Source organism: Narcine bancroftii, chromosome 2 (assembly GCF_036971445.1).
Source record: "Narcine bancroftii isolate sNarBan1 chromosome 2, sNarBan1.hap1, whole genome shotgun sequence".
Lineage (NCBI taxonomy): Eukaryota > Metazoa > Chordata > Chondrichthyes > Torpediniformes > Narcinidae > Narcine > Narcine bancroftii.
The window spans coordinates 146177334-146190573 of NC_091470.1; the positions used below are offsets into that span (position 1 = coordinate 146177334).

Here is a 13240-nt window from a genome sequence, read left to right on the forward strand (position 1 = left end):
TTTGTCAGAATAACCAAATTCCATTGACTTTGATCAGTACCATATTTAATGAGTCTTGAATAATATTTTCTGTAAATCTTTTCCATTGAATCTTTCCAAAGGTTTGATGTTAGTGGAATTACTTTAAAAGCATGGAAGACCAGTAAACAGGATTTATATATTTTCAATTTCTTTTCGCATGCACTCAAAAATATAGTCCTAACATATCCAAAATTAACATAGAAGAGATGAATAGAATCTAGGTTTCATCCTTTCCGAGTGACATTACAACAGTTTACCTACCTCGGCTGCACCATTTCATCTGATGCAAGGATCGACAAAGAGATAGACAACAGACTCGCCTTTGGAAGACTACACAAAAGAGCCTGGAAAAACAACCACCTGAAGAAACACACAAAGATCAGCGTGTTCAGAGCCGTTGTCATACCCACGCTCCTGTTCGGCTCCGAATCATGGGTCCTCTACTGGCATCACTTACGTCTCCTAGAACGCTTCCATCAGCGCTGTCTCCGCTCCATCCTCAACATTCATTGGAATGACTTCATCACCAACATCGAAGTACTCAAGCTGGCAGAGTCCACAAGCATCGAATCCATGCTGCTGAAGACCCAACTGCGATGGGTGGGTCACGTCTCCAGAATGGAGGACCATCGCCTTCCCAAGATCGTGTTCTATGGTGAGCTCTCCACTGGCCACTGAGACAGAGGTGCACAAACCAAGAGGTACAAGGACTGCTTAAAGAAATCTCTTGGTGCCTGCCACATTGACCACCGCCAGTGGGCCAATATCACCTCCAACCATGCATCTTGGCGCTTCACAGTTCGGCGGGCAGCAACCTTCTTTGAAGAAGACCACAGAGCTCACCTCACTGACAAAAGACAAAGGAGGAAAAACCCAACATCCAACCCCAACCAACCAATTTTTTCTTGCAACTGCTGCAACCGTGCCTGCCTGTCCCGCATCGGACTTGTCAGTCACCAACGAGCCTGCAGTAGACGTGGACGTACCCCTCCATAAATCTTCATCCGCGAAGCCAAGCCAAAGAACAACATGAGAGAAAGGACCAGGAGTAGGTCATCTGGCCTTTCGAGCCTGCTCTGCCAGTTAATGATCTGACTGTAGACTTAGCCCCAAATACCTGGCTTTTCACTGATCAGTGCAAGCAACTTTCCTGCCTCAATTTTATTAATCGCTTTCCTAATTTTGTATGCCTCTGTAGGATCCCCTCTTACTCTTCTGAATTTTAGCGAGTTTTGTCACAATCTCTCCTCATAGGTTAACTTCCTTATTTCTAGAATCAGCCAGGTGATTTATTCCTCTGCATCGCCAGTATGTCCTTTCTCAAATAAAGAGATCAGAACTGTATTCAAGAGCTGCCTTGCCAGTACCCTTTTCAATCCCTCAAGCTATATTCCAGATGCCATCTTGATTATCTGTTGCACCTGCAAACCAACCCTTTGCAATTAATGCACAAGTACTCCCAAGTCCCGCTGCACAACGGATGCTGCAGTCTTTCTTGGTTGAAATAATAATCTGATCTTCTCCTTTTTCTTTCGTGGTATATGACCTCACACTTAGCAACATTGTAATTTATCTGCCACACCCTTGCCCCCTCACATTCCTCTCTATATCTCTCTACAGACTCTTCACAATTCACTTTATCACTCTCTTTTGTATCATCATCAAACTTAAATACACTACACTGCACACCTAGCATCAACCCCAACAACACTTTGCTCACCATTGATTTCCAAATAGAGAAACACTCATTTATCCCAACTCTTTGCTTATATTGGTGAACAAATCCTTGATCCATGTTAATACATTACCTCAAGTCAATGCAGCCTTATGAAGATCGATGTAAAGCAGTCATTCAATGCCTCAGTTGTTTCCAAGTTACTGATATTAATTCCCTCTTCTCATCTCCCATTGGGCCTATGTTCACTTCAGCTACTCTTTTCCACTTTGTCATTATAAAGCCAAGCCAAATCAAATTTATTGTCATCTGATTATATAAGTGCAACAGCGTTCTCCGGTCCTCAGATGAAATGGAGACACACAACCAGACATAACACACATACAGACAAACAATATGCAGGGCAAATATTTCATGAATATGAGAGCCTCTGATAGTTGGTGTGATCAATTCCTTTGGTCATTCAGCATTCCCTCTGCTCTTGGAAAGAGGCTATTCTTCAGCCTGGTAGTACTAGTTCTGATGTTTCTGTATCTGTTTCTCGACGGGAGCAGCTAAAATATGCTGTGTGCAGGGTGGAAGGGGTCCTCTATGGTTTTGCATGCCCTCTTCAGACAATGATCCCGGTAGATCATGTCAGTGGTAGGGTGAGGGGAGAGTGGTGGGAGGGAGATTTCAGTGCTCCCCTCTACCATTCTTTTTTAATTTTTTTTTCACACTATGAACCATATCAATCAAAATACATACAAACATTTCCCTCTTACATATACACAGTGGCATTTTCTCCCCTTTTTTCCCCCCCTCCCTTCCTTCCCACCCCCCTCCAAACCCATTAAATGTTCAACATATACAATACATTAAAACCATTAAAAATGTTATCACACAGTGAAAATAAACAAGAAAATTGTGTCATCTACTTTTACACATTGGGTCAGGTCATTTCATCTTCTTCTCATTCTATCATTTTAGGTGGTGGAGGTCTGCGGTAGGCTCTCTCTGTTATGTTCCAATACTGTGACTTTATTTTTTAAATTATATGTTATTTTTTCCAATGGAATACATTTATCATTTCTATGTACCATTGCTGTACTCTCAGTCTCTCTTCTGATTTCCAAGTTGACATACATTTTCTTGCTACAGCTAAGGCTATCATAATAAATCTTTTTTTCACTTCATCCAGTTTGAGGCCTAATTCTTTACTTCTTATATTACTTAGAAGAAAGATCTCTGGATTTTTTGATATGTTGCTCTGTGATTTTATTTAATACCTGATTTAGATCTTCCCAAACTTTTCCATTTTCTCATATGCCCAAATTGCATGTACTGTTGTTCCCGTTTCCTTCTTACAGCGAAAACATCTATCTGATACTGTTGGGTCCCATTTATTTAACTTTTGGGGCGTGGTGTATAGCCTGTGTAACCAATTATATTGTATCATGCGTAACCTCGTGTTTATTGTATTTTTCATAGTTCCAGAGCATAACTTTTCCCATATTTCATTTTTTATCTTTATGTTTAAATCATTTTCCTTCTCTTGCAGCTTGATGTACATGTTTGTTATAAATCTTTTAATTATCATTGTGTCTGTAATCATATATTCAAAGCTGCTTCCTTCTGGTAATCACAGTCTGCTTCTCAATTTGTCCTTTAAGTAGGTTTTCAGTTGATGTTGTGCAAACATTGTGCAATGAGTTATTCCATATTTGTACTTCATTTGTTCAAATGTTAATAAATTATTTCCCAAAAAACAATTTTCTATTCTTTTAATTCCTTTTCTCTCCCATTCTCTAAAGGAAAGGTTATCTATTGTGAAAGGGATTAGTTGATTTTGCATCAATAATAATTTTGGTAGTTGGTAATTTGTCTTTTTCCTTTCTACGTGAATCTTCTTCCATACGTTGAGTAAAAGATACAGTACTGGTGAACTTTTATATTGCACCAGTTTTTCATCCCACTTATGTATATGTTCTGATATCTTCTCCCCTATTTTATCTAGCTCTATCTTGGTCCAATCTAGCTTTTCCCTTGTTTGATAAAAATCTGATAGATACCTTAATTGTGCTGCTCTATAATAATTTTTAAAGTTTGGTAGCTGCAAACCACCTTGTTTGTACCACTCTGTTAATTTATCTAGCGCTATCCTCAGTTTTTCCCCCTTTCCATAAAGATTTACTTATTATTCTCTTTAGTTCATTAATGAATTTCTCTGTTAAGAGAATTGGTAATGATTGAAATAGGTATTGTATCCTTGGGAAGACATTCATTTTAATGCAATTTGCCCTCCCTATCAATGTTAGTGGCAATTCTTTCCAATGTTCTAAGTCATCCTGTAATTTCTTCATTAATAGCTGATAATTTAAATTGTATAGGTGGCCTAAATTATTATCTAATCTAATACCTAGGTATCGGATTGCTTGTGTTTGCCATTTAAATGGTGATTCTTTTTTAAATTCAGTTTAATCCACATTACTCATTGGCATCTCTTCACTTTTATTTGCCTTGATCTTGTACCCTGATATTTCTCCATATTCCTTCAATTTCTTATGTAGTTCTTTTACTGATATTTCTGGTTCTGTATACTATAATGTCATCTGCAAATAAACTGATTTTATACTCCTTCTCCTTTATTTTTATCCCTTTTATTTTATTTTCTGTTCTTATCAGTTCTGCTAATGCTTCTATTGCTAAAGCAAACAGTGAGGGAGATAGTGGACCTCTCTGCCAAGTTGACCTACTTAATTTAAATTGGTTCGATACATATCCATTTACTGTCACCTTCGCCAATGGTCCCTTATATAATGCTTTAATCCAATTAATAAATTTTCCTGGTAGGTTGAACCTCTGTAATACTTTGAATAAATAATTCCATTCTACCCTGTCAAAGGCTTTTTCTGCATCTAAAGCAACAGCCACTGTTGGTATCTTATTTCCTTGTACTGCATGGATTAAATTAATGAACTTACAGACATTGTCCGCTGTTCGTCTTTTCTTAATAAATCCAGTTTGATCTTGTTTTACTATTTTTGGTACACAGTCAGCCAATCTGTTTGCTAATAGTTTTGCTATTTTATAATCTGAATTCTACATATTGGTCTATATGATGCTGGTGTTAGTGGATCTTTCCCGTCTTTGGTATTACTGTAATTGTTGCTGTTTTAGATGAATCTGCGAAGTTTTCTGTTCATTACTTCCAGGAGACGAGGAATTAATGTCTTTAAATGTTTTATAGAATTCTAGTGGGAGTCCATCCTCTCCAGGCATTTTATTGTTCGGCAGCTTTTTTTATATATCCTCTATTTCCTCTATTTCAAATGGTTTTATCAATTTGTTTTGCTCCTTGCAATTTCGGTAGTTCAATTTTAGCTAAAAACTCATCTATTTTGTCTTCTTTCCCTTCGTTCTCAGTTCAGTATAATTGTTCATAGAATTCCTTAAAGTTTTCATTAATCTCTGTTGGGTTATATGTAATTTGTTTGTCCTTTTTCCTTGATGCCAATACAGTTCTTTTAGCTTGTTCTGTTTTAAGTTGCCAGGCTAATATTTTGTGCATTTTTTTCTCCTAGCTCGTAATACTTCTGCTTCATTTTCATTATGTTCTTCTCCACCTTATATGTTTGTAATGTTTCTATTTTATTTTTTTGTCCGCCAATTCTCTTCTTTTTGTTGTATCTTCCCTTGTTGCTAGTTCTTTTTCTGTACTTATTATTTCCCATTCCAACTGTTCTATTTCCTGATTGTAGTCTTTTTTCATCTTAGTTACATAACTTATTATCTGCCCTCTAATGAAGACTTTCATTGTGTCCCATAATATAAATTTATCTTTCACTGATTCCGTATTTATTTCAAAGTACATTTTAATTTGACATTCAATAAATTCTCTAAATTCCTGTTTTAGAAGTAGCATGGAGTTTAATCTCCATCTATATGTTCTTGGTGGGATGTCCTCCAGTTCTATTGCTAATAACAGGGGTGAATGATCAGATATCAATCTAGTTTATATTCCGTTTTCCTAACTCTCCCTTGAACCCTCTACCACTTTTATGGTCCTGTGGATTGAACTCCAATCCATTTCTCCAGCAACCATACCACACTGTGATGCAGCCGGCCAAGAAGCTCTCGACAGACCTCCTGTAGAAAATCGACATAATGGCATCCTTGCCCACTTCGGTCTTCTCAAAAAATGCAGTCACTGTTGTGCCTGCCTGACAAGTGAGGAGATGTTGAGTGTCCATGATAATTCTCTAGTGAAGTGAACTCCAAACAACTTGGTACACTCCATTCACTCCCCTACAGAGATGTTGATCTCCTTCACCTTGTCCACATTGAGACTCAGGTGGTTACTCTCCCACCATGTCACAAGATTTTCCACCTCTTCTCTGTAGAGTAACTCATTACAACAACTGTTGTGTCATCTGCAATCTTGATGACTCTGTTAGAGCATTATAAAAACTTTGACGATCTGTTTTTATATTTTGTGCTAGGAAGCTTTCATGATCTATTTTTGTTTATTGCTTGATGAATTTAATATAGAAAATAAAGAATATTTCCTGCTCCTTCAAAAAAAAACCGAGTGCTGTCTGATTGAAGAACGTGGAACTGGAGGGCACTAAGTTCAGTTAAGTTTGTGGATGAATTAGCAACTTATCCCCTATCAATGTCTGATTTGTGCTGGCACTTCTGTAGGAAAGTTCTTTTCATTTATCTAAGAAAATTGATACAAGCCATAACAATGAGATTTGTTGTCCCTTTTAGATTGTTGATTTGTAATTCTTGTAGAACAAGTTTAGGAATTCTTTTTTTGAAATTTTTTTTATTTTTCACACCATAAATCACATAAACCATGATACACATTTTTTCCTTTTCACACATATACAGTGCCATTTTCTCCCCCCCCCCCACCCATCCCACCCTCCCTACCTCCCCCCTCCCGTCCATTTAAAGTACAAAATCTAGGATACATTAAACCAGTCAAACAATGTTGTCATTCAATAAAAATACACAAGAAATTCCACTGAGTTCATTCTTTTCATTTCCTTCTCCTTCCGTTAATTTAGGTAGTGATTGTCCCCGGTAGGTTTTCGCTATTATGTTTCATGTAAGGCTCTCATATTTGTTCGAATATTTCAATATTATTTCTTAAACTATGTTATTTTTTCTAATGGAATACATTTATTCATTTCTATATACCATTGTTGTATTTTCAAATTATCTTCCAATTTCTAGGTTGACATAATACATTTTTTTGCTATGGCTAGTGCTATCTTAACAAATCTTTTTTGTGCATCCTCCAAATCAATTCCAAATTCTTTGTTTTTTATGTTACTTAGGAGGAAGATCTCTGGATTCTTTGGTATATTTTCTGTTATTTTATTTAATATCTGATTTAGATCTTCCCAAAATTTTTCTACTTTCTCACATGTCCAGATTGCATGAATTGTTGTTCCCATTTCTTTTTTACATCGAAAACATCTATCAGATACTGTTGGGTCCCATTTATTTAACTTTTGAGGTGTAATGTATAGCCTGTGTATCCAGTTATATTGTATCATACGTAACCTCATATTTATTGTATTTCTCATCGTTCCAGAACATAACTTCTCCCATGTTTCCTTTTTTATCTTTATATCTAAATCTTGTTCCCATTTTTGTTTAGTTTTACCATTTGTTTCCTCATTCTCCTTTTCTTGCAGTTTAATATACATATTTGTTATAAATCTTTTGATTATCATTGTATCTGTAATCACATATTCAAAGTTATTTCTCTCTGGCAAACTCAGACTGCTTCCTAATTTATCCTTCAAGTAGGATCTCAATTGGTAATATGCCAGCGCTGTATCTTGAGTTATATTGTATTTATCTTTCATTTGTTCAAAGGATAATAATCTATTTCCTGTAAAACAATTTTCTATTCTTTTTATCCCTTTTTTTTCCCATTCTCTAAATGAAAGGTTATCTATTGTAAAAGGGAGTAACTTGTTTTGCGTCAATATTAGTTTTGGTAATTGATAATTTGTTTTATTTCTTTCTACATGAATCTTCTTCCAAATATTGAGTAGATGATGTAATACTGGAGAACTTCTATGTTGTACCAATTTTTCATCCCATTTATATAATATGTGTTCAGGTATCTTTTCCCCTATTTTATCTAATTCTAATCTGGTCCAATCTGGCTTTTCCCTTGTTTGATAAAAATCTGATAGGTATCTTAATTGTGCGGCTCTATAATAATTTTTTTAAGTTTAGCAGTTGTAAGCCTCCTTGTTTATACCATTCTGTTAATTTATCTAGTGCTATCCTCGGTTTCCCCCCTTTCCATAAAAATTTCCTTATTATTTTCTTTAACTCCTTGAAGAATTTCTCTGTCAGTTGTATTGGCAATGCCTGAAATAGGCATTGTATTTTCCTTGGAAAAATGTTCATTTTAATACAGTTTATCCTTCCTATTAGAGTTAGTGGTAAATCTTTCCAATGCTCTAAATCGTCCTGTAATTTTTTCATTAGTGGATAATAATTGAGTTTATATAGTTGGCCGAGGTTTTTATTTATTTGTACACCTAGGTATCTTATTGCTTGCATTTGCCATCTAAATGGTGATTCCTTCTTAAATTTTGAGAAATCTGCATTATTCATAGGCATTGCTTCACTTTTATTTACATTGATCTTGTACCCCGACACTTCTCCATATTCCTTCAATTTCTTATATAATTCTTTTATTGATAGTTCTGGTTCTGTTAAGTATACTATAACATCATCCGCAAATAAACTGATTTTATATTCCTTGTCTTTTATTTTTATCCCTTTTATATTATTTTCTGTTCTTATCAATTCTGCTAGTAGTTCTATAGCTAACGCGAACAATAAAGGTGATAGTGGGCATCCCTGCCGTGTTGACCTGCTTAAGTTAAATTGCTCTGATACATGTCCATTTACTGTCACTTTCGCCAATGGTCCCTTATATAATGCTTTAATCCAATTAATATACTTCTCCGGTAAACTGAATTTTTGCAATACTTTGAACAAATAATTCCATTCTACTCTGTGAAAGGCCTTTTCTGCGTCTAAGGCAACTGCTACTGTTGGCGCTTTATTCCCTTCTACTGCATGAATTAAGTTAATAAATTTACAAATATTGTCTGTTGTGCATCTTTTTTTGATAAATCCAGTTTGGTCTAGATTTACCATTTTCGGTACATACTCTGCTAATCTGTTTGCTAATAGTTTAGCTATTATCTTATAATCTGTGTTAAGTAAAGATATTGGTCTATATGATGCTGGTGTGAGTGGATCTTTCCCTTGCTTTAGTATTACTGTAATTATTGCTGTTTTACATGAATCTGGTAAGCATTGTGTTTTATCAATCTGGTTGATTACTTCCAGGAGGGGCAGAATTAATAAATCTTTAAATGTTTTATAGAATTCTATTGGGAATCCATCCTCTCCTGGTGTCTTATTATTTGGTAATTTTTTTATTATCTCTTGTATTTCTACTATTCCAAATGGCTCTGTTAATTTATTTTGTTCCTCTATTTGTAGTTTTGGTAGTTCCATTTTAGTTAGAAATTCATCTATTTTCCCTTCTTTCCCTTCGTTTTCAGTTCGGTATAATTGTTCATAGAATTCTCTAAAGTTTTCCTTAATTTCTTTTTGATTATATGTAATTTGTTTATCTTTTTTCCTTGATGCCAATACCATTTTCTTAGCTTGTTCTGTCTTAAGCTGCCATGCTAGAATTTTGTGCGTTTTTTCACCTAGTTCATAATATTTCTGTTTTGTCTTCATTATATTCTTCTCCACCTTATATGTTTGTAGTGTTTCATATTTTATTTTTTTATCTGCCAATTCTCTTCTTTTAGTTGTATCTTCCTTCATTGCTAATTCTTTTTCTATATTTACTATTTCCCTTTCCAACTGCTCTGTTTCCTGATTATAGTCCTTTTTCATCTTGGTTACATAACTTATTATTTGCCCTCTAATGAATGCTTTTATTGCATCCCATAGTATAAACTTATCTTTCACTGATTTCGTATTCATTTCAAAATACATTTTAATTTGTTTTTCAATAAATTCTCTAAAATCCTGCCTTTTAAGTAACATGGGGTTTAATCTCCATCTATACATTCTTGGAGGGATGTCCTCTAACTTTATTGTCAATATTAAGGGTGAATGGTCCGATAGTATTCTAGCTTTATATTCTGTTTTTCTTACTCTATCTTGCATACGAGCTGATAACAAAAATAGGTCTATTCTTGAGTATGTTCTATGTCTAGCCGAGTAATATGAATATTCCTTTTCCTTTGGGTGTTGTTTCCTCCATATATCCAAAAGTTGCATTTCTTCCATTGATTTAATTATAAATTTGGTTACTTTGTTCTTTCTGTTAATTTTTTTCCCAGTTTTGTCCATATTTGAATCCAAATTCAGGTTGAAATCCCCTCCTATTAATATGTTCCCTTGCGTATCTGCTATCTTCAAAAAGATATCTTGCATAAACTTTTGATCTTCTTCGTTAGGTGAATATACATTGAGTAGATTCCAAAACTCCGAATATATCTGACATTTTATCATTACATATCTCCCTGCTGGATCTATTATTTCCTCTTCTATTTTAAATGGCACATTTTTACTAATTAATATAGCTACTCCTCTTGCTTTTGAATTGTACGATGCTGCTGTTACGTGTCCTACCCAATCTCTCTTTAATTTCTTGTGCTCCAATTCAGTTAAATGTGTTTCTTGCACAAATACTATATCAATTTTTTCTTTTTTCAGTAAATTTAGCAGTTCCTTCCTTTTAATTTGGTTATGTATTCCATTAATATTTAAAGTCATATAGTTCAACGTAGCCATTTTATACTTTGTTTATCTTCTCTTTCCGTTTCTCGATCATTACCTTTCCTTCTTATCCATTTCTGTTTTCTTGTTTTGAACACTTTATAAGACAACATTCCTAAAACATCAAACATTTTCCTTATTCTCCTATTTAAAATTTCTTTAGCCCCAATCTCCCCTTCCCCTCCTGAGTTGTCCTTTATCCCTTGTCGGACAACCACATCTCCCCTCTCCATTTGGATTTGCGAATTCACTCGCAAGCATCAGCTGATTTTGCAGTGACCGTAACTCCTCCCCACCAAGCCCCCCCCAAAAAAGATTTCACTTTTCATATGTAACAAAGGTCACTCTTTTAATTCCCTCCTTATTCCCTCTATTCCATTTCCTTCCCTTATTAATTCTTGTCTATACTCTATATATTTTCCTCTAAATATGGACACTATATATATATATATATATATATATATATATATACACACATATACCTCTTTACCCACATACATATAGATCGTGGTCATTTTTACTCTTATTACATGTCTTCATCTCTCTGCTTGTTTTGTAGTTTTGTAGCAAATTTCATTGCTTCCTCTGGATCCGAGAATAGTTTTTTTCCATAAGATCGTTTTCGCTGTATTGAACTCCTTCCTCTTCTTCAGGAGTTCAAAACTTATGTGTCTTTTTAGTTCACAGTCTTTTGTACTCTCGTTACACGTCTATCTCGGCTGCACCATTTCATCAGATGCAAGGATCGACAATGAGATAGACAACAGACTCGCCAAGGCAAATAGCGCCTTTGGAAGACTACACAAAAGAGTCTGGAAAAACAACCAACTGAAAAACCTCACAAAGATAAGCGTATACAGAGCCGTTGTCATACCCACACTCCTGTTCGGCTCCGAATCATGGGTCCTCTACCGGCACCACCTACGGCTCCTAGAACGCTTCCACCAGCGTTGTCTCCGCTCCATCCTCAACATCCATTGGAGCGCTCACACCCCTAACGTCGAGGTACTCGAGATGGCAGAGGTCGACAGCATCGAGTCCACGCTGCTGAAGATCCAGCTGCGCTGGATGGGTCACGTCTCCAGAATGGAGGACCATCGCCTTCCCAAGATCGTATTATATGGCGAGCTCTCCACTGGCCACCGTGACAGAGGTGCACCAAAGAAAAGGTACAAGGACTGCCTAAAGAAATCTCTTGGTGCCTGCCACATTGACCACCGCCAGTGGGCTGATAACGCCTCAAACCGTGCATCTTGGCGCCTCACAGTTTGGCGGGCAGCAGCCTCCTTTGAAGAAGACCGCAGAGCCCACCTCACTGACAAAAGACAAAGGAGGAAAAACCCAACACCCAACCCCAACCAACCAATTTTCCCTTGCAACCGCTGCAATCGTGTCTGCCTGTCCCGCATCGGACTGGTCAGCCACAAACGAGCCTGCAGCTGACGTGGACTTTTTACCCCCTCCATAAATCTTCGTCCGCGAAGCCAAGCCAAAGAACACGTCTTCATCTCTCAGTCTATTTTGTAATTGTTCTGCAAATTTTCGTGCTTCCTCTGGATCCGAGAATAGTCTGTTTTGCTGTCCTGGACTAAATATTTTCAATGCCGCTGGATGCTTTAGTATAAATTTATACCCTTTCTTCCATAAAATCGCCTTTACTGTATTGAACTCCTTTCTCTTCTTCAGGAATTCAAAACTTATATCTGGATAAATAAAGATTTTTCGCCCTTTATACTCCAGTGGCTTGTTGTTCTCTCTTACTTTCTCCATTGTTTTCTCCAGTACCTTTTCTCTTGTAGTATATCTTAGGAATTTTACTAAAATAGATCTTGGCTTTTGTTGTGGTTGTGGTTTAAAGGCCAATGCTCTATGTGCCCTTTCTATTTCCATTTCTTGCTGTAGTTCTGGACATCCTAAGATCTTGGGGATCCAATCTTTTATAAACTCTTTCATATTCTTGCCTTCTTCATCTTCCTTAAGGCCCACTATCTTTATGTTATTTCTTCTGTTATAATTTTCCATTATATCTATTTTCTGAGCTAACAGCTCTTGTGTCTCTTTAACTTTTTAATTAGATTCCTCTAATTTCTTTTTTAAGTCCTCTACCTCCATTTCTGCTGCTGCTTCTCGTTCTTCCACCTTGTCCATTCTTTTTCCCATTTCTGATAAGGACATATCTATTTTATTCACTTTCTCTTCTGTACTGTATTCTTTAATAAGAGAAAGTATATCCTTTATCTTGCCTTTCCCTTCTTCTTCTATTTCACTGTACTCTTCCTCTTCTTCTTCCTCTGGGTTAGCCATCTGTTGTTTCTTTGTTGTCCTTTTCTTCTCTTCTTTCTTGTTTTCGTTGTCTTCTATGTTCTCCTCTTGCTGCTGCTGTTCTATAGCTGTCAGTGCCGGCTGTGGAGATCGACTCCCCAGCTGGTCACCCCTCTCGTCGGTGTGTTTTTTTGCATGCGCGGTTGCGCACTTTTACTCGGCTCAGCGAGCCATTTTTGTAGTCCACTTTCTACCGACCTGAGGGAGCGGGTTTCTCTCTCCACCGCGGGCCTCTTCGAACAGGTAAGGCCTTCTCCTTCTTCTTCCGTTGTCTTCTCTTCCTCTCTTCTTACCGTTGGTTTCGATTTTTCTTTTTTCGTCGCCATCTTCTTTCCACCTTTATACTCACTTTACTTTAATTTTTATTTTTGTGCCTTTGTGTTTTCCTTT

At 36.4% G+C, this 13240-nt stretch overlaps 1 protein-coding gene across 3 annotated transcripts in view; it reads left to right on the plus strand.

Annotated features, from left to right (window-relative positions):
- The window catches only part of ctnnbip1 (catenin, beta interacting protein 1), a 63361-nt gene that overhangs the window by 25939 nt on the left and 24182 nt on the right, over positions 1-13240 (plus strand). The window lies entirely within an intron of this gene.